Source organism: Topomyia yanbarensis, chromosome 3 (assembly GCF_030247195.1).
Source record: "Topomyia yanbarensis strain Yona2022 chromosome 3, ASM3024719v1, whole genome shotgun sequence".
In the NCBI taxonomy this organism is placed as follows: Eukaryota; Metazoa; Arthropoda; class Insecta; order Diptera; family Culicidae; genus Topomyia; species Topomyia yanbarensis.
In genome coordinates this window covers 131,818,136-131,840,406 of record NC_080672.1, presented here as the reverse complement: position 1 = coordinate 131,840,406, position 22,271 = coordinate 131,818,136, and the positions used below count along the sequence as shown (strand labels likewise).

General features: G+C 38.1%; 1 protein-coding gene across 1 annotated transcript in view; it reads right to left on the bottom strand.

Annotated features, from left to right (window-relative positions):
* Positions 1-22,271, bottom strand: part of LOC131690058 (knirps-related protein-like) — a 124,664-nt gene that overhangs the window by 4,923 nt on the left and 97,470 nt on the right. The gene's annotated exons all lie outside the window — the stretch shown is intronic.

Here is a 22,271-nt window from a genome sequence, read left to right as displayed (position 1 = left end):
CCATACATACAATCACTCACACACACACACATTCACAAGGGCACTAGGTTCCTTTGCTCGATTGGGAAATCCGCGCATTCTTGTGTGGATCGACAAAAGTGAATCACTAAAACCCGCAACTTACCGCAACCGCAAAAATTTCATAATCATCATTGTTAAATATGCCTAAATTAAATTTATATACTTTCCGATGGCGAATGTACGCCGCGTACAAACCGAACAAAAAGGTAGGACACGAGTTTCTGACTTTTCGAGATCACTTCGCTTGCCATCCGACGAAGGTGTGGTGCGCTCTCTGGTCGGCGCTGAGGGAGTGAGGGCGAAGGAGCACCCTCAAGTTCCGAGCCGGTTGGTTCGCGCCTTAACAAAAGTAAAGCACTCAGTCATCGATGGTGGTGGATAATGGTGCGCCCGAAAAGTAACGACACACAACTAAGAAGCGCAGAACGATCCCTCGGAAATAACGAGTGCAAAAATTATAATAAATTACGATCTTTTACGATACTCCGATGAGCTGTGATCGTGTAAGTTTTATTGTTCGTGGGCATGTGGAGTGGGGTTCCTGTGGGCACGTGGGAACGGGGAGGTAAGCGTACAGAAATGGTGCAGAGTCACTTTTTTTCAGCTTGCTGTGCAGGCTATTGCTACCTAAATGCAACGCGCTCGGTAAAAATGAAGGATGAAGTGTAGCAGTTTTGCAGGGCCATCAATTCGTAAATCATTCTGACAAATTTGTAATGGTGGTAGTGTGTGTGTTCTGCCGCTAGTGCTGATGCGTGATGCATCCGTTTTGTAATGAGTTTTTATAAGAGAAGAGTGAGACGTTTGAAAAAAACACACGTGAAATATTTGCTCGCTTCTCCAACACGGACATCAGAACTAATGACTCGAATGGCGCTAAATGCGTAAACTAGTAATCGGAACTGTAAGTAGAATTTGAAAGAAAACATTTGAATCAAAATTGCAAGGAAGAGGATTTGAAACGTGAAAACAATGTAGGGTGTTGCTGCCTATTATAACTATTCATATTTGCGTTAAACTGGTAATCGGAATTGTAAGTAGAATTTGAAAGAAAAAACTTGAATCAAAATTGTGAGAAAGATGGTTTTAAGCGTTAGGAACAATGTAGGGTGTTGCTGCCTATCGTTACAATTCATGTTTGCTTATGTGACCTCTATAACATTTGTTCAGCGCAGTAGTTCGAATGGTAAGGTGGAAATTAAATTGATTTGTTTCATCTAATTATCAGTATTGCTCATCCGTCACGTGAGTTTTGTAATTATTGAGTCGGATACCTTCAGTAAAATCATTATAAAATACCACAATGCTTATAAAATTCTGTAAAACTTTGTAATAAAAATGCCTGGTTTTGAATGCTTGGAATAGTTTGACTGCAATCGCCGCAATGTTGATGAAGTATCCGCGTACTTCGATGCTTTTGACTGGTCTGATCTGTTAAATGCAAACGATCTGGTTCATGCTGTCGCGGCATTCTACGGAACTGTATACTAGATGCTCCGCCGCATAGTTCCCAAGAAACGTGTCAACAGAAAGACCAACTACTAGTACTTGTGATGGAATTCCGAGCTTCGTCGTCTACGCAACATTTTCCGAAAACAACGCATGCGATACTTCCGTTACAAGACCGACGAAAACAAAGCTGTTCTCCCCCAAACCGAACTTCAATACGAAACTGACGGAATAGTGCATTCATCGAGTATATAAGTCATACCCAAAGCAACCTTCTGCTGAGAAGCGAATTGATGCAATATATTTTGACTTCTCAAAAGCATTCGATTTACCTCACAGCTTTGCCCTTCTGAAACTACAGAGACTAGGATCTCCTCCGTGGTTAACTGGATGGTTGCAATCCTATCTGTCTAGTCTGGGTGCGTTCTCCACTCCACTGCCTGCTTGATTTGCCAACCGAAGTTCCGCAGAGAAGTCACCTAGAACTGTTAATTTTCATTTTATTCATAAACGACCTTTGCACTCGTATCAAATCTGGAAAACTATTCTTCACCGACGATTTAAAGATGTTTCGTTCCATTGCTTCTGGACTTAACTCTGCTGCAGAAGATGTACTTAATATTGAACAATGGTGCCGGTCGAATGGTATGCAGGTAAATGTTGACAAATGTAAGATGATAAGTTTCAGACGATCTTCCACTCCATCCCATAATGAGTACTTGCTCCAAGGTCGTATCATCGAAACCCATTCGTGACATGAGAGTGCTGTTTGATAGAAAGCTTAGCTTTTCGGATCAAATCACCGTAACAACGGAAAAAGCATTCGCAACACTAGGTTTCCTGAAGTGAAATACTGCTGACTTTGACGATTTCTACGCACTAAAATCTCTATGTTTCGGATTTTTGTGAAGCATTTTGGAGTATGCTGTGCAAGTGTGGGCTCCTCATCACAACGTTCAAATAAACTGGTTAGAACGCGTACAAAAATGTTTCGTGCTACCACCTTATAGCGATGCTGCTTGAATTACCGACGTTAGAGTTCCGCTACACGTTCTTGTAAGGAATATTTATATTCGATATGTTGGGTAGTAATAATGACCGCCCAGATATTCTTGCACGGATTAATGTGTTTGTACCTCACCGTGCTCTAAGAAACCGTCCTCTTTTATGGATCCCTAGCACCGTACTGTTTTTGTCAAATCAATCTATAAGTAGAAAATGATTTACTTTTTTCGAAAATTCAAAATGACGTCTTTTGTGAAACCATGTTTTTTATGCTAACGTCAATAGGTCTTGTTGAATTGATCTGATGTCCTTTCTTCAAAAAAATGTTTGAAATTCCAGATTTCAGTAAAAAAACAAATTTCACCTTTTTAGCTAACGTCTTTAAAATAGGTTTTCTAAACCAAGTTTATTGAAATTAGGTATAATTCAAAGAAAATTTTATCTAGTTTAATAAATTACTTCCATCTCTCATATCAGTTGACTACGAGTGGCCCTGTACTTGACAAAGTAGGACGATGTTTCGCGCGCAGAAGCCGACGAGATCCGCCACTTTGAAGCCGCCATTTTGAATTTTCGAAAAAAAAAATCGTTTTATTATGGATAAATAACAAATAAAAGATCAAAAGCAGAAGTTCGTATGTCTTTTCGTTTTTCCGAAAAAAATTCTCAAATATTGCTTGATTTTCCGCTGAATCAAGGAGAAGATTCCCTTAAAAATTGCCTTTGAACATTTTGTTTCTTTACTTTCCTACACGGAAAAAAATCCGTTCATAAATTCATGAACAAAAGGTGAACTGAACGATTTACGAAAACCATGACCAAGCTCGTGGAATTATGAATAATAAATCTCGTATTCATGAAACTATTTGTGTTTTCTAAAAACCAGTTCGCCCTGAATATATACGTGGCGTTACATTAGAATGTTTGGTTGGGTTAATGTTGTTGTTCCCCGGACATGTTTAGTTTTTGTTGTAATTCTAGTTCATGATTTGGGAATACAAAGGTCGACAATCAAACGTTGTTCGCGATTTCAAGAGCTTATTCGCGATTCTTGTGAATTCTCATGACGTTAGCGGGATTAAAGTTCATGATTACAAGATCTTAGTCGTGATGTTCGTAATTTGTATTCACGTTATCGTGATATTTTAGTCATGAGTAGAGTGATTCGTGTTCATGATTTCATCTTTGTCACGATTTTAAATATTTTTGTCAAGTATTGTGTAATTTGTGTTCATGATTTCAGGTTCTTAGTCGCGATTTTAGTAACTTCTAGATTTTAGTCACAATTTTCGTAACTTCTATTCATGATATCATGATATTTTATTTTAGAGCTTACTTTTAAAGATTAATGTAACTAATGTTCATGATATCAGCAGTTTTATCATGGTATTCGAAAATTCTCTTCACCTTATCATGATCTATTATCTTTTGGTTACTAACGGTTTTTTTTACTCGGAATAACGTGACAATATGAACTGGATCATTAAAATAAGATACATTCGCGATATCTTGTTCTGTGAATTATATCACACTGTTTGGGGTTTTCAGTGCAGTTTTCGTTTTCTGTCAGGACATCACAATGAAATTATCAAATAAATAACGATGTTCGAGGTCCTTATAGTTTTTTCATATTCACTGCTCGTACCTATTACTGGTCGCTAACAGCTAGGTATTTCATGAAAAAGTTCATGGAACAAAAATGATTCCATGAGTAATTCTGTGAAATTTTGTGAAAGAGTTCACGTAAAGATTTCATTATCATGTTGCACCATATTGCAAATGATTATATTCTAAATATCACAAGCACATAAATAGCTAGTATATTGATCGTAAATCATGTACTAGGAATCATAAACCAGTTCACGAATACATGAATAATATTTTATGATTTCGTGAACGATTTCACTAAAGCGAATGATAAGCTGTGACTATTATACTGGGTACCATGAACCAGTTCACGGGGGTGGGCGTGGCGTAGTTGGTAAATCAATTACCTTGTACACATATGGTTAGAAACTTTTCATAAGAGATTTTTCTAACCCGAAGAGGCGAATGACCTTAAGGTTTAAACCTCTATAATTGAAAAAAAACCAATTCACGAATACATGAATAATTTTTCTTGATATCGTGAAATATTTGACGATTTGAACCAGTTCACGAACATATGAATAACATTTTATGCATCCGTGAACTATTTCACGAGCACAAAGATTAAAGTGACAAATATGTTAGGAATCATGAGCCAGTTGACGAATACATGAATAATATTTTATGATTTCGTGAACTATTTCACGAAAACGAATGGTAAGTTGTGACTATTATACTAGGTATATTGAGCCGGTTCACGACGACATGAATAATATTTGAGTCATGAGTCAAACTTGGTTTTATAAATAATGTTCATAAAGTTGTGAACTAGTTCGCGTAGTTCGAATTGGAAATAACTTAGCGGAAACTGTGACTGAAGTTCACAAAACAAAAACAAATATTTCCACTAATGAAAGTGTTATGCGGGCTGAACGGAAATTGAACATAATTATAAAAGCCATGATTTTTGTTTATGGTCCTGTTTTCGTAACGTTAAAACGTGATTGTTCCAGAATTCATGGCACTTTATTCACGATTTTGGTAACGATTTTTTTCCGTATACACTTTCAATGAGAGTTTTTTATATCTCTCGGTTAATAACCTGTCATTATGAAATGAAAAAAATCCCTAACAATTTATGGAATATCGAATTTACACACAGTGTCTGGTTTACGGATTCTATTGAGCACTAAATTTGGCTTAAAGTTAAAACGAGAAATATTTCGCAAAAAAAAATATCTAAGAAAAAGCTCAATACGTCAACCAAATGTTAATTATGCCCAGATGCTACAATGCCGCCCGAGGAAACCAGCTCCGACTTCGATCACTACCAAACGACACCTTCAGTCTCATTACTTATTTTATTGATGGGAATCAGAACACCTTTGCCCGATTTGGATCATCTGGGAGCGTCATCTCGGGCTGACAAAAGCCTCTCACAGATGTGGATGAATCATCGTATAGCTAGTGGCAGCTACACGTTCTCCGTTCTTGCGCGGGAATGGCAATTCTGTGGTGCAGCACCCCAACAACGGTGTCATTCTGACATCCATCCCACACACGAAAATATATATATATATATATATAAAACACACAGACGAAATCGCGCCAACGATTGGGTAACTCGGCTCAGGGCTAGACAGTTAGCCGCGCAGCCACTCGAGATACAATCGGAATGATGAGTTCATTTAAATCGCTAATTAACATATGAATCGTTAGCATGCGAACATGCAAAACTGCAGCATGTACCTTTTCGGGTTACACTTTTTGTCACCCTCTAGACCGCGCACTCGTAAATCAAAGTTCTAATTAACATTTGTCTCTCGATCCGATGCTTCGAGTTCCGAACAAGCAGAACAATCACTTTTCGCAGTCTTCAGCTGGTGAGTAGTGTTTTATTAAGAAGTCGTGAATATAATATCATATTTATTGAACAACCGGCCGAAGACGAGGCCAAGCACGGAGGAAATCTTTTCCTTTTTTGTACGCGAACTACCCTGTCTGCACCGGAGAACAAACAGCGACAGATGCGGACACAATGTTTCCATAAATCATAGGAAAACGCGCGCGCGCGGAAGGTGCCATGAAAAATAGACAAATAGGCGACCTTTACGATCAAATCTGGCTGGAGGATTTGGGGGGCTCGCTGCCATTCCTTGAATGAAGGTAGGTTCGGGGTGGTCCGCGAGGGGGCCGGAGAACAATCGACTCCAAATATCAACACTCGGCAGTCCGAAAAAGGGGGCAGGAAAAACGTGCAGAAAAATATCAACTCGCGGTATGAAGGTCGCCAGGTGACTGCGCGTTCATTCTCCGTGCCAAAAGGTGATCTTGATTCGTCTTCAACAGGTGATATCTTCATGGGATCGAGATTTATTGAAGGGGCTCAAGTGCAGCGGCGCGGTGATTGAATGAAACGTTTTTATTTTAATTGTTCGAGTTTATTCGAACGCGGACTCCACTTGTATGGCATGCGCTTAAATTGCTCCAACGAATATTCGGTATTTATTCAGACACAGACATCAGAATGAAATAGTCATTACAATTTAGTGAATCTCAGTATTTGTGTACAGTGATGTATGGATTTGTATGGTCGAATTGGAAAGAAAATATTGCTATATTTCTCTTTAGTGGAGATAATTTAGGCAAAAACCATTTTTTCACAACACGTTTAAAATATTTGCGCGTGCAAGGCACAAAACCTATTACTAAAATTAGTTATGGAATGTGCTTTTCTACTTCGTCTCATCATCGCAAACTCCATAATTAACTTTAGTAATAAGTTTTGTGCCCTTCACGCTCAATTTTGTTTTTTTACCAAATTTCCTCCTTAGTGAAGAAAAAAAAATTTACCTAAATTTTCTCCACTAAGTAGAAATATAGCATAGTGTCTGTTACATTGGGTTTGCTAAGCCAACCCATATTTCGATTTCATTGATTCCCTTTAGCTTAATCAGGACTCCTTTTCTTGCGGGACATTACGCAGTGCAAATTGTGTTTTAATTTTTTCAGCTAGCGTCAATCCGGCGCTAGCTTCATCCTGTCACTAAGTTACTGTCGGATTTTGATGAGACGAAGTCGAAACGCCGACTCCACAATTAATTTTACTTTTGAAAAAGTTATGAAAAACAAATTTATTGTGGGATACAAGTTAAAAGAAAATTAATGAGAATGTGTCAATGATGAGATTTAAGATAGCCAATTTAAAGTATTCAGCATTAGATGCCAACCTTCACCGTTAATAACTTGGCGCAACTATTCTAAAACGATACAGTACTACAAGTATTTATTATAAGAATTTTTTCAAATAAACACCGTTTCGCCATGAAATCTATTTCCAACATAATTCCCTTTCACTATGCATCGTAACTTGTGCAATTTATTCCAACCAGCATTTTTCAGAAGACACAGTCTTGAAAGCACCCACTGCTGCACAGAGATTTAAATTTAATTGAAATGACAACCCAAATTGATCATCAGGTGCTAGAAGTATAACATTGATTCCTTAGCTAACCGCTGTGCGTCAGTGATCTTTCCATAGCTCTAATCCCGCCATACTCTTCCAACATTAAGTACAGCTCTGTCGTCATGACCATCATAATTTGCCTAACAAAAGTTAAGCTGCGCTTGTACTAACAACCTAATCATACCGCTCGTCAAAAGAGGAATTAGAATCACTGCCGGTCCGAAGTCGGTGGATGGCGGCAAATTGCAAGCTCCTTGCTAGACTGTCTGACTGACTGAATAGACCGACAACCAGTGGTGGGTATGTGTGTTTGCGATGGGTTGAATTTATCTATGTCACATCAGAGACGTGGTTGGTTTTCTGTCTACCCATTGCCTTGAAGACATTGTACCACACACAATGCGGGCGGTTGTTGCATAAGATGCACCCAACTGCTGCCCCAAGTACTACTGTCCACGAGCTTAACTTGCGCTGTCAACGTATCATAAACGACCGACGTAGCGCAAAAGACAGGTAGCCGCGGACGCAAAATTATTCACTTACACATGCGCGCACAAACATCAGCAGGTAGTAGTGATGAAAAAGGAAAATGACAACCGTATTACGCCCAGCTAGTTTGATTGTTTGGCGGTTTTGTCACTCGAGCTGCCGGGCGGGGTTCTACTGGTAATTGCTCGTAGACTTGTAGACTACACATGCTAAGTTTGTCGCTTTTCTACCTGTCAGGGATTCTAGATTCAACCAGGGCAGGAAAATCGTTGAAATTAATGCAGGCATATCACGCCAGATTGGCACTGTTGTGCTGGTTTTTCCCCCGACCCAGGCAATTGATAGTGTACAAAGTTTTGTCGCTAAAAGGGCTTATTTTCCGCTAGCAATTGGCTAAGTGATTGCGCCACCAGAGCGCGAGTGCGCACCAGGCTGCATCGCCCAGTCGGCGGGAAGGTTACACACATATAAGCACTGGTCGGTTTGTTGCTGTGTTTAGCCTTTTTTTGCTGTTTCATTGTTCGACTCAGATTGCTCAATTGTAGATCATTACTAAGGTTGTAATTTTGAGCTTGCGGCTTGAGGGAAATCAAGGTCTCCGGTGAGTAACGTACGACGACGACGACGGGAAGTTGGGGCGTTTCGGTTGTGGGGTTATATGGGTCGCCATTTGCTAACTGGGAGGGAAATAAGCTACAGATTTGCTAGAACAGAATGAATCGATCTAGTTCTCATGGTAGGTTTTTGGTGTGTTTGGAGAGTTGCTATTTTTATCGCAATGACATTTCTTTCGAAGAAAAATATTTATTTCGTATAAAAAGATGAAAAAGTTCACGTCAAGAGGCAGGTCCTCGTGGACAAGTTTCAGAACTTCGGTTGGAAAGTTAATGCAAGTGAATGTGCCTTATAATGCAACCTGAGAGTGTTGTGCATGTTTATTGAAAAATGGGCTATAGAATTTGTTCTTGCAGGTATGTAGAATTTTGACGGATTTAAATAAATTAGCAGAATAGTTTTAATCTAAAAGATGGATTGTTTTGTAATTTGTGTATTATGTTTTAATAGCCTAATTCCTAGTCGACTCGGAATCTGGTGCACGTCATAACAACAATATAATTTATTGTAAATCCCACAATATTATTAGGACTGGTTTGTCAGAATAATCACAACTTCGATCAAAGGAGCAAGCGCTAGATTAGTTCCTATTTTGGGTAATTAGAGATTATTAATTAGTAGAGTTAAAGACTTGCAGCAGAACTTGAAGACTTACATTCTGTTTCCTATGGGGAAGTTTCTTGTCTTTCTATCCTCTAATTTTTGTTAGAATTGTTATAAACTAGAGTTTCCTTTAGTAATCTCTCTACAAAATGGAATTTAGTGTAATTTGAGTGGTTTGATTTCTGTCCTTGAACTGAATGCATATTTTTGTGAAAATAACTCAAATTCGAAGTAAATAGGATCATTGGTTCTATTTACTTCGAATTTCCGCATTTTTCAAACCGTGCTAATCTCGTTCACGAATCAAACTTGCAAGATTCAAAATACAAAATTTTAAAGGCCTAATAACTGAAAAAACAACTAAGTTTTAATGTGCTTTCAAACTCCCAAGTGAAACCAAGGTTTTAACAAAGCAGAGGCATTATTTTTATAACGATTATCACTTAAAGGGTGTCCCACATCAAATCGCATCTCGGAAAAAACGCTGTAAAATTACATAGTGAACCGATTCCTATCAAACTTTTGGACAATAAAATACAACCCATTAGTAAGCTTTTGGCATATTTATTTCATTCAACTTCAATACCATAACTGTACGCTCGCACCATACACTTAACCCCATTCATTAGGTTCTGTACAACATCTGATTGCAGCTTTTTCTGTACGGAAACCCACTTTTTCTTCAGTTCTTCCTCAGATTTAACATCCTTGGGATAACACTTTACACAGGTTTTCTACCATTTAATTCCACTATGTTTATAGTTAAATGCACTTGCATTTCATTATTTTACAGATATCAGTATTTCGATTACTACATGTAGTCTTCAGTGTTTGTATCAGTTTCTATGGTATAATGGCAGAATGCGTAAAATGTTACTTACGAATCAAGCTCAGACTATACCAGTACCCATCGCGAACACCCATGGACGGTCTCTCACCCTAGGGTGGGATAAATAGTGCTCAGAGCTGTACGCGGAGAAGTCCACTGCATATAAGGCCTTCCGGGAAGACATGTTACCCGCTAGCTATCAACAGTACTCGGCGTTAGAAAGGCGAATGAAGAGTCTAATGAAAGCCAAAAACGCAGTTATTGGCGCCGGTTCTTCGACGGGTTAACGAGAGAAACAGCGACGAGAGACGGGTTAACGAGAGAAACACTCTTTGGGGTACGGCGTAACCGAAAAGGTACAAACGAGAACGTGGAATATTCGAAACGCTGCACAGTGGTCCCAAAGAGCAAAAAAGAGGTTTTTTTAGATTGCGTCAAAACGGTTGACTTTAGCAATATGGTGTCTTTGAGAAAGTTTCTTGGAGTAGAACTCCCCTTCTTTCTGTCTTATCGGATTGATGATTAATCTCCCTAAAAGTTAGTTACGAAATTTATTTTCTCCAATAATTGAGACAGACAAATACTTACTTCAGCAAGGTTGTAGAAAAACTCGTTACAAACATTTTACCTGAAGATTTCAACTCTCTATCTTTTAAGGTTTTTGAGATATGGGACATTATTTGCGAAAGGCCTCTTAAAAACAGTTTTTGATTGAAAACAGCTCTTTTTCCACTTTGTAGACAAATTAAAGGGCAAGAAAAGCACAACAAATACTGGAAAAATCAGATCTCTCCAAGGTGGCCCTCTATGGAAATACTTGAGCTGAAGTTTGTCTCATTCCGTCATCAAATGCAATTAATTACTCGCCGTTTGGATGCACTAGCGCCATTGTTATGAAGTAGGCGCAAGGGAATTGTCAGTTTCCGGTGTCAGGCGTATGCATTGAGTTATTGAACAACTGTAACTTTTGACTCAAGCAAACAGAAGTTCGAGAAGTTCGGATAATACTTAAAAAGCACACTTAAAATTCACAAAAAATTCTTAGCGAACTTTCAAGCTGATCAAGCTTTAATAGAACTGCTTAACCCGCTATTAGAACATAAAACGTATTGCAAAATACTTAAAACGAGAAGCTTATGTATTTCCTTTATATCAACTTTTGGTTGCTTGGGTATTTACTCAAGACGTGCTTACAAAAGTAAGAAAGGCTAATTATTACGACTTTAAGCCTTTATTTCAAAACTAACAGTAGGGGGTGGGTGTAGCGTAGTTGGTAAATCGATTGCCTTGTACGCAGCGCACCTGGGTTCGAGTCTCGACCCCGCACATAGGGTTAAAAATTTTTCATAAGAGGTTTTTCTAACCCGAAGAGGCGAATGACCTTAAGGTTAAAACTTCTATAATCGAAATAAAAAAAACTAACAGTAATATATGGTGATGTATTTAATGCCGGAACAGCTCTAGTATGGACATACTTAAGCTCTAGAATTTCCATGGAGGGCCGCCTTGGGGAGATCTGATTTTTCCAGCATTTGTTGTGCTTTTCTTGTACTTTAATTTGTTTACAAAGTGGTTTGCCCGTTTAAAAGTTATCGGCATTGAAAAAAGAGCTATTTTCAATCAAAAACGTGAATATCTCCACACATACTAGCGATAGCAAGTTTCCGTCTTCGGCAAAGTAATTTAGTTTAACAGTCCAAACAATGTTCTAGAACATTTATATAATGGAAAAAATCTAGAAGAAAACTTATGATGAAAAAAAAAAACTGTTTTTAAGGGGCCTTTTACAACTAATGCCCCATATCTCAAAAACCTTAAAAGATAGGGAGTTAAAGTCTTCGGGTAAAATGTTTGTAATGAGTTTCCCTACAACTTTACTCAAGTAAGTATTTGTCCATCTGAATTATTGGAGAAAATAAATTTCGTAACTCACTATTAGGGGGATTAGTCATTAATCTGATAAGACAAAAAGAAGGAAAGTTCTACTCCAAGAAACTTTCTCAAAGACACCATATTGCTAAAGTCAACCGTTTTGACGCAATCTAGAAAACCCCCTTTTTTGCTCTTTGGGACCACTGTGCGCTGGATATTCACTTTCACCAAGAAGATCTGTCAGGACTCTGTCCCGGTACAGAAAACGTACCGCGCCGCGTCTCCTCACGATACCGCGAACGAAACACCGTTTTCGATGGTGGAGTTCTCACTTGCTCTCTTGTCATGCACCAATAACGCCCCAGGGTTAGACAGAATCAAATTCAACTTGCTGAAGAATCTGCCTGACACTGCAAAAAGGCGCTTGTTGAATTTATTTAACAAGTTCTTTGAGGGAAACATTATTCCTTATGACTGGAGGCAAGCGAAAGTCATCGCAAAACTGAAAAAACCAACCTCCGACCACAACTCGTACCGACCGATTGCAATGCTTTCCTGTATCCGGAAGTTGTTCGAAAAAATGATCTTATTTCGCCTCGACAATTGGGTTGAAGCAAATGGCTTACTGTCAGACACACAATTTGACTTCCGCAAAGGCAAAGGGACGAAATATTGCCTTGCGTTCTCTCAACCGAAATTCAAATGGCCTTTGCTAGCAAAGAGCAGATGGCATCAGTTTTCCAGGATATTAAGGGGGCTTTTGCCTCAGTGTCCATCAATGTTCTTTCATAGAAGCTGCATCAGCATGGTCTTTCGCCGATTTTAAATAACTTTTTGTTTAACCTACTGTCTGAGAAGCATATGCATTTTTCGCATGGCGATTTAACAACATCGCGATTTAGTGACATGGGTCTTCCCCAGGGCTCATGTCTAAGCCCCCTTCACCACAATGACATTGACACGCTAAGGCAACTTGCAGATAATGGGGTAGTCTCTGTTACAGGGCCCAAAACTGCCGATTTGCAAGGACCATTACAGAATACCTTGGAGAATTTGTCTGCTTGGGCTCTTCAGCTGGGTATCGAGTTCTCCACGGAGAAAACTGAGCTGGTCGTCTTTTCTAGGAAACGTGAGCCGGCGCAAATCCAGCTTATATGAATGGGTGTAACGATCGATCAGGTCTTCACATTTAAATATTTAACATTTAACGGACCACTTCAATGTTATCTGTGATAATAGCGCATCTGTATGTTTTCACGTTTTCCTATGCATTGGTAATGTGCATTGCCTCCATTATTCTTTGGTACCTAAAATAAAAGTCGGGAAACATTTATAAACGCTCAGCGAATCAAAATGTTTATCCGTTACGAAGATTTCCTGTCCCAAAAATCTGCATCTCAGTTCAGATCGCCGCAGTATGGCGCTCTCTGACACTGCAGCACTCTGGGTCATTTATCTCCGTACGTAAATAATAGAACTCACTCAACATACCTTGATCCCTTTATGATAAGTATTAGAAGTTTTCCTAATTTATAGTTCCCTGAAAAATAGTGCCGAAACAGAAATTTCCTGTCCGTAAGTTTTGTGTAAAAACATGTTTGTTTACATGTCCATCGGCAACACTATAGCATATCAGAAGGCTTTCGAGCACTACGTGAAAACCATTAGATTGTGGTCAAAATTGGATATGTAATCTTGCGAAACACATATTGCATCATAGTAAAATGTGAACATGAAAAAAGTCTTTGAGAGTAAGTTTTATTTCGGAAAAAGTAATACAGGTAAGCGTTTATCTCATTTCTTTGAAATAAAGCTATGAACATTTGCTAGCATAATTGACCATTCATTATCGATCGTTTGTTACAGTGTGAAAGCTTTTTTGATAAAATCATATCTCATGGCCAGCTAGCCACAATTTCGCTTGTTTGTTGATACAAATCACTTGACTTGCATTGATGTCAAATTCTAAATCTAGGCCGCAAGGTGAAAAGGGTTTATATTACATTTGGGGAATCGATGTTTTATTTTTTCACATGCTACTAAGGGCATTGTTGTACATTGTAACTGTATGTTTATTTCGGAGATAAATTTGTAGCAGTATAATAATTGAAATGTAATAAGCTGACATCTATCATATTGCACGACACATAACATGTGACTTTTGTAAGTATTCTGTATAACAAAAGATAAACTCAAGCTTACCGGGTACCATACAAGCGTATTCAAATTGATGGTTCATTGCATGCACGTTTGACGAATAAAATTAATATATTCGTTTGATATAGACCATTATTTTCAACTACTTACGAGGATTACCATTTTTTTCGTTCACCTTACGGACTGTGTGCAGGAGCATGGTGTACGATTACGCCCCTTTGCAATATGTTCTACGCAAAAAATCGTCAAAATGTGTCAATTTAGGCGTCAACAAAAACAAAGTAAATCCCAAGATTCAACGCAAAACGGAACAACGGATGCAAATGTACTGAATTCATGAATTCTTTTTGAATGGACCTCGGACATTTCATTACTGTTTTGAAAGACCAGTTCTATATCTCTGTACTGCCAGGTCAGGCACGTTTTCAATATCGGTAAAGGGTTACAGCAGCGTATGATCGAGAGCTGGTGGATGAGTAAACAATGCGAGGTCTTGTTTGTTATATTATAAATAACTGAACAATTGTTTTTGTAGCTAGTAACCCTTCTAAGACAAAATTTTGAAACAAATCCACGTAATGGTGTGGTTTATAACATTCAGTCATGGTACTAGTCAAGTGAATAGCATGTTCGGTAAGAAACGACCAAGTACCATGCGAACCTCAGAAACACGGAGAAGAGACAGAGGATAGTGATATTGTAGTGCTGCCAAAGGACCAAAGCACCCTCAGTGTTTTCGAGTGGAAGGTATTGTGAAACCTTTATGGTGGGCAGCAGATATAACATAAACCATGAAGACAACGTATGGAACACGAATTGCGACAATTGCTTGAATAACATCCCCGTCGTTCATATAACAACAGCTGATCCAACAGAAGGACAAGAGATGGTCAGCGGGCGAAAAAAATAGACAAGATTGCAGGTGATATGTAGAGTCTTCCTTTCCTAGGACGACGTACGGTCATCGACTATGAGGACTAGATACGCAGCAATTGACATCCAATGAGACTTTCGTCGTATGTTCATGAACCGATCTGCAAATACTTTCAGTGTCGTGGTGTTCATTTCTTGCAATTGTCCTATATACTGAATGTCTGCTTCGAAATCTCTTGAAAGGCGCGGATACAATATAGTTTATAAATGGATTGTGTGGTACGCAGCTCACCTGGGTCCGATTCGAAACCATCGCACGGGTTTTCCTAACCCTGAACAAGGAGTTATGGTTGAAAACTTCTACAATAAAAAATCTGTTGAAGCAAAACTAGTTATACCCAAGGACTTATAAACAGTCGTTTTTTTTAAATTAGCTATACGCTCCACACACAGGAGTAAACGCTGTATTGTATTGACGTGAAAGTTTCCAGCTGGTATCAGTAATGCTTGGCAGATGATTATTGGAAGAAAAGGCAACTTAGTATCTGGAAAGCGTCGTCACAGTCAATTACATTGCAACTGACTTGCATTGAATTCTTCGATTCTCCTATGTAATTTTTCTTTAGAAATCAGTTTGAAAACCTACTTCATTTCTCCAATCGTTTTTGAAGAAGCTGAGTGGATTCACACAACACCAGTGGTGATAAAAAGGAATCCATGCTGCAATTCATGTAAGAACCCAATTCGGTGTTTTGTTCAATGCTGAAAAAACTTTAGGCACGCATCTGAGATCAGCTTCATGCAAAATCGACATTATTCGCATGTTATTAATTTGTGTAACAACTAAAGGACCTTTTCAGATGTAACGCTCATTTATTTGTAATGCGTGTCTTGCCATAACCCATCAAAGTAATCAACAGTGTTCCTAAAATACTTTCATCGTCGATATAATTTTTCCGTTGAAGTGGTCCCTTAAGGGACCTGGGGATGTCACATTAGGTATCTGAAACAGAAATGCCAACAAAGGATCAATTTTCTCCGGACAATAACTGGAACATGGTGGGGTGCCCACCCAGGAGACCTGATCAGGTTATACCAAACAACGAGATTGTCGGTGATGGAGTACGGCTGCTTCTATTTCCGCTCCGCTGCGAACATACACTTCATCGAACTGGAGGGGATCCAGTATCGTTGCTTGCGCATTGCCTTGGTTTGCATGCAATCGACCCATACGATGAGTCTCGAAGTGCTGGCGGGCGTTCTCCCGCTGAAAAATCGATTTTGAGAACTCTCATATCGATTGCTCATCCGATGCGACATCTTGAACCTGTTGGTGATTGAAAACTTCGAAAGGCTCGACGATCTTATTCCCAAACCCATTTTATGTCCTTATACTTCGACTACATGGCACAGAGCATCTATCCTTCTTCGTATAATCCCAACCGTGTCCGTTTCCTAGATACTTCTGATTCTACTGTATTCTTCGACACATCCATGAAGGAAGAGATTCGTGGAATACCGGATCACATACTCCCACAAGTGATCCCCAATATATTTTATAATAAATTCCGAGAAGTCGACTGCGACAAAATGTTTTACACTGACGGATCAAATCTCGATGGGTCCACTGGCTTCGGTATCTTCAATAATACTATCATCGCTTTATTCAAACTCAATGATCCCGCTTCAGTTTACGTCGCAGAATTAGCTGCTATTCAGTACACCTTTGAGATCATCGACACTCTGTCCACAGATCATTACTTCATCATCTCGGACAGCCTCAGCTCTATCGAGGCTCTTCGTGCGATGAAGCCCAAAAACAATTCCCGTATTTTCTGGGGAAGATACGAGAGTCCTTGTATACTTTTTTTACGTTTTAACGACATTCAATTAGCTAGAGATTACTGGGTAGGGAAAGTTATGAAACTTAGAGCCATAGTACTCAAGTGAGAGCAAGGATGTGAAGTAAACAGATCGGAAAACTAGAAGTGGCAGGGTCATTAGAACAGGCTTAATATCGTGCGGGCTTAATTTTTGCCTTCTGATAATGAGGGTCGAGCTTAGGCAGAATAACTACGAATCACTCGAGTTCACTATCATGTGTCCTTGATAAAGGTAGACGTATCTATCTTTACCGTGACAACCGGCCGCACGATATTAAGCCTGTTCTAATGACCCTGCCACTTCTAGTTTTCCGATCTGTTTACTTCACATCCTTGCTCTCACTTGAGTACTATGGCTCTAAGTTTCATAACTTTCCCTACCCAGTAATCTCTAGCTAATTGAATGTCGTTAAAACGTAAAAAAGAAAATGTGACTAACATAGTCGAAATAAAAAAGGGAAAAAAGTCCTTGTATACGTTATCTGAAAAATCTTACCAGATTACTTCTCATTGCTCTATCCCGGGGAATGAAAAGGCCGACTCTTTAGTAACGGTAGGCGCATTGGAAGGTGACATCTATGAAATACTAATTTGCTTCAACGAATTTTTCAGCATCTGTCTTCAGAGGACACTCAACCGTTTGCAAACTTCGTGGAGCAATGGGGAACTTGGACGATGGTTATGTTTCGTTATCCCGAAGGTATCAACGAAGCCTTCGTTCATGGGGATGGATGTGGGTCGGGACATCAATTGTGTAATGTTCCGGCTCATGTCTAACCACTACACGTTGGAGGCACATTTGCGGCGTATTGGGTTTACGCAGAGTAGTCTGTGCGCTTGTGACGAGGGTTATCACGACATCGACCACGTTGTCTGGGTTTGTGCCGAGTATTGTGACGCCAGAATTCTGTTAAAGGATTCCCTTCGGGCCCGAGGTAGACCACCCAGCTAGCATCAGTCCGGGATATGCTAGCAAATCGCGATCTCCCCTATATATCCCTTATTTACAATTTCATTAAAACGATAAATGTCCCAATTTAGCCCCTCTCTTTTATTTCTCATTTTTAGAAGTTCCCTGTCCTGCCTTTTGGAACCGACCTGCACCAGAGCGCCATTATGTGCCCGCAGTCGCCCTTATCACGCCTGCATAAAAAGAACTTGTAGCGTAAGTGACCCGATTCCCCATGGGTCCCATCAACCCCATCAACAGTCATGTCGCTAATCTCCCGTTTGCCTGAAAGTTTGTTCTTCTTTCTCTGTCATCATGTCCTGTCCCTGACACAACTGCTGCTACACCGATGTTGGAAAAAATCAAATTTGTATTCTGTATTCCTAGTTTTAACCCTCTAGTGCCCAAATTTTTTTTGGCTTGAAAAAATATTTTGAGGTGGGCTTCGTGATGAGAAAAACGAAAATAATGTTGAAAATTCTTGGAAGTAATGGGTTTTTCATTAAGGCCTTAAAATAAGTAGGCCGCCTAGAGGCGGTGTTGGGCGAATAAAAAACAAAAACTTTTTTTTCTTCTAGTTACTTCAACATAAGCGAATACAGATGGTTTCTTATATTTTGGACTCCATCAGAACGCAAAATACCTAAACTGTAAGGAGTATTTCTCTAGTGCTTTGGTTGTTTAATTATTGACTTCTAATTTATAGTAGGGGAGTCCAGGGTCCGCTGGCGATGGTTTCATTTATCATGTTTTATGTTTTTAATTTAAGAAGATCGTGTAAAAGTGAATGCGTTGCATAAAAGAGCGGACTGTTGGCTGCATTACAGAATTTTAAATATGTGACGCGGAAATCTCGCTAATTTACGACTATACGCACAATGATGCCACCTGGCCACTTTTGATGATGTTTTTTTGAATAAAACTGCAAATCAATGATACTTGTTATTATTTTTCAGCCTCAATGCTCCTGCATTTCAATTTCGGCGCATACTTTGTATTCAAAAGCTAAATTTTTGAAATTTTTCAGGTGAATTTCCGAAGTAAACAAATAAAAAAACAAACTTTACTTGTGGTTACGTATATTACATATACGGCCAAGGAAAGTTTTTTTCGCGCGCTGTCGAAAAATCTAGTCATTCGTGGAATAGATTTGAACTCGCTCTAAATAACAAAAATGCTGAAATTTAAAAACTTGACCTAGGGTAATGAGCCTATTTTCGTGCTAACCATGCAAAACCGTTGGTTAGAGCGGCGTTAGCCATCTTTGTTCAACGTATTGGTTCAAATGCCGATTTTTGATATCATAATGGTTCATAAGAAGAAAGTAAAGATATTGATGCCAATTCATACGCATTGCATCAATTGTATTCCGAGTAACTAATGAAATTGTGGGGCACCCTTCCTACTACGACTAAAGTAGGATCTTCACATAAACATATTAATAAATTAAACAGTACTTGAAGTACAGAACTAGAGACAGCGCCATATGTCTAATACAAAAGGAGAAAAAAAGATTCCGCCAACTAACCCCAGACTCCCCTAAATATTATTAAATGATAAGAATATCCATATTCTAACTGCAACATTCACACAAAGTTTTTAAAACATACTTTTTTCAGCCAAAAATTGCACATAATACTAGTTTCGGTACGATAAGTAATCATTAAAGACTGAATTTTTTTTCGCTTAGGTGCCCAACACCGCCTCTAGGCGGGCAAAGTATTTTACCAAAAAACCTAAACTTCCGAATTATTCCACTAAACCAATTCACATCTACAGTGAAATGCTAGTAACAGGCTTTTCAAAAATATTTTTTTAGTTATTGAAATTTCCAAAAACAGTTAAAATTTGTTTAATGAAGATTACCACTAAACACAAAATAGTTTTTTTCCATGTTTTCCTCGAATTTTCAACTTTAGAGCGAGTAAAGGCGCTTTAACCTAGGCTCAATAGCCAGAGCAAGGAGTAAATATCTCTGTCTCATCCCAAAGGACCAAAGGAGTGACATTAACCTTCTTAGCCAAGTCACTCCCAACGTTTTATCATAACCCACTATAAACTGAAACGGTTGGTACGGTTGTCCTCGTTTCTTCCTCATTCAAGTTTCAAAACGATTCGTTGGTTGAATTGTTCATTAAATGAATAATTCAATTGCCGTATAATATTGAAACATCTTAAAATCCAACTCTGCACTGTAGGCCTGGCCGTTTTAATATTTGCGTCATATTATAATATGCTTCAAATATTAATGTTGACAAGAAAAACACCAAAGAATAACTGCAGTGTTTTCCAGGATGCTTTTCAATACTGGCTGTGTAAGGGTTAGAATAGAATAGAATAGAATAGAAAATGTTTTCCTCGAATTTTCAACTTTGAGCTTCAAATGCCTTTGACAGAAAGCTACGAATATTCAAATAATGTGTGTGTTTGAAGTGTGTGAGCGTTGGGAAGAAATGCTAGTGCGGATGACAACATTCAATCATGTTTTAGTAGTTTTATTTAGATTTTTATAGAGACCGCCTAGAGGCGGTGTTGGGAACTAGAGGGTTAAAGGGGTTATATTTGTTAAGAAGCGGAAAAAATGGAAAAGTTAGAATTTTTGTAAAGGAATGTAGCCATATTTCTATGAAATACTTGTTATACGTTTAACGTAACACAATGTCCAATTTGCAAAATTCACTTGAGAACATCAAAAAGTATTAATAATTGTCCAAGTTATAGTAATTTCTGCAAAACGCGTTTTTTTTCAAAGAGGTTTGTCGTGATTACGATTCCAGTCCAACAGCTCAACTGAAAGCATAAAACTAAACAAAATTCATTAGCATAGGTATCTGTGGTGTCCTTGAACGATTAATTGAGATTTTTTTCTTTTCTTTGGAAACGGGAACGATTTTTTTCAAAAAACGCGCTATTTTTACCTGAAAATTAATATAACAAAATGAATAACATTGATACAAGAATTTTGACGGAAACATGGAATCGTTCAAGCACACGGCAGTTAAAGCACGAACAATTAAAAAAAAAGTTTTGAAATCGGTTGAAAATTTTTTCGGTAATCGTAGTCACCGCAAAGACGTTTTTTGGAAAAAAATGATTTCGAGATAATCGCGTTTAAAGTTGCAAGCATAAGCCACGCCTCCGTAAGGGGAGCAAGATGAAAAACGCTATTACTTTGCGTCTATTGCTCCGATCTCTATAAAATTCTGAAATGACATTCTTAAGAACCTAAAATTTAAGGTAGAAGAATTAAAAAAAAATTAAATTTTTGGCCGACCTCAACATATGTAACCCCTTAAGATTGCTGTAAAATTTCTGATACACACTTGTTCCCCTTCTTGTATATAAAATTGTATTCTTAGTTCTAAGATAGCTGTAAAATTTTTCATAAAAAAACTTATGTTCCCCCTCTTGAGTATCAAACTGGATTCATAGTTTTAAGATTGTTGAAAATTTGCTTATAAAACACTGTTGTTCCCACTCTTTTTTATTGAATTGTATTTCTAATTATAAGATAGCTGTAATTTTTTTTATAAAAAACATGCTTCCAGTTTTAAGATATCCAAACGTTAAAAAAAAGAATTTGACGCTAACGCATTTGTGCCTATTAAATAAACGAGCTGAATAAAAAAAACTTCAATATATTTTATTTCGAATTTTTGTTGATCATACTTTCTTGTAGTAATAGCCTAAAAGTCTGCTATGGGAATATTTTTTGAATTTAGTGTTCAGCTAACGGTATGTCCAGAAGAATGCAAAAAATGAGTTTAACGATGCTCGATAGGGAGAACCAACAAGACCAACATGGTTACATTCTTCAAGTGAAAAACTTCAAATTTTGATAATCTAATATTATTTGAGAGTAGCCTAATGTGATTTGAAACTGAGAGAAAATTTAAATATTATTCTGACTGGTGGAAAATTTGAAGAAACAAAAATCTTAAATGGTTTTAAAAGCTTGTATTGGATATATTATCTAACTTCAAGGTCATATACTGCAGTGCATAAGGATTGATGAGAATTAATATTTTCTGACAACATTATTTTAGTAATGAAATTAAAAAATAGCTTTCGAAAAAAACATTCTACTAGAAAGAACAAATGAAATTAAAAAAAATTGTCTTGGTGAATTCCTACTAAAGACTATATTTCGAACAATTTAAGGTAATTGCAAAACATTGGTTCTGATTTCCGAGTTTATTGCACTTCGTGAACTTCACTTTTAACAAATTAAACCATTTATAGACGAAATGCTTTAATTGGATTACATTCAAAGTCCCTCTAAACAAGGTCCTAACATGCGTCAAAACTGTTAGTGGTAGTGAACAGAGACAGCTTGTAGAACGTGGTATTGATGACGTAGACGCTACCATTCAACATAGAACACAGAAACAGTTTTCGTTTTGATGCATGGTAGGACCTTGCTTTATAAGGACTTTGCAACGAACACTTCCAGAGAACTAAAACATACTTAAA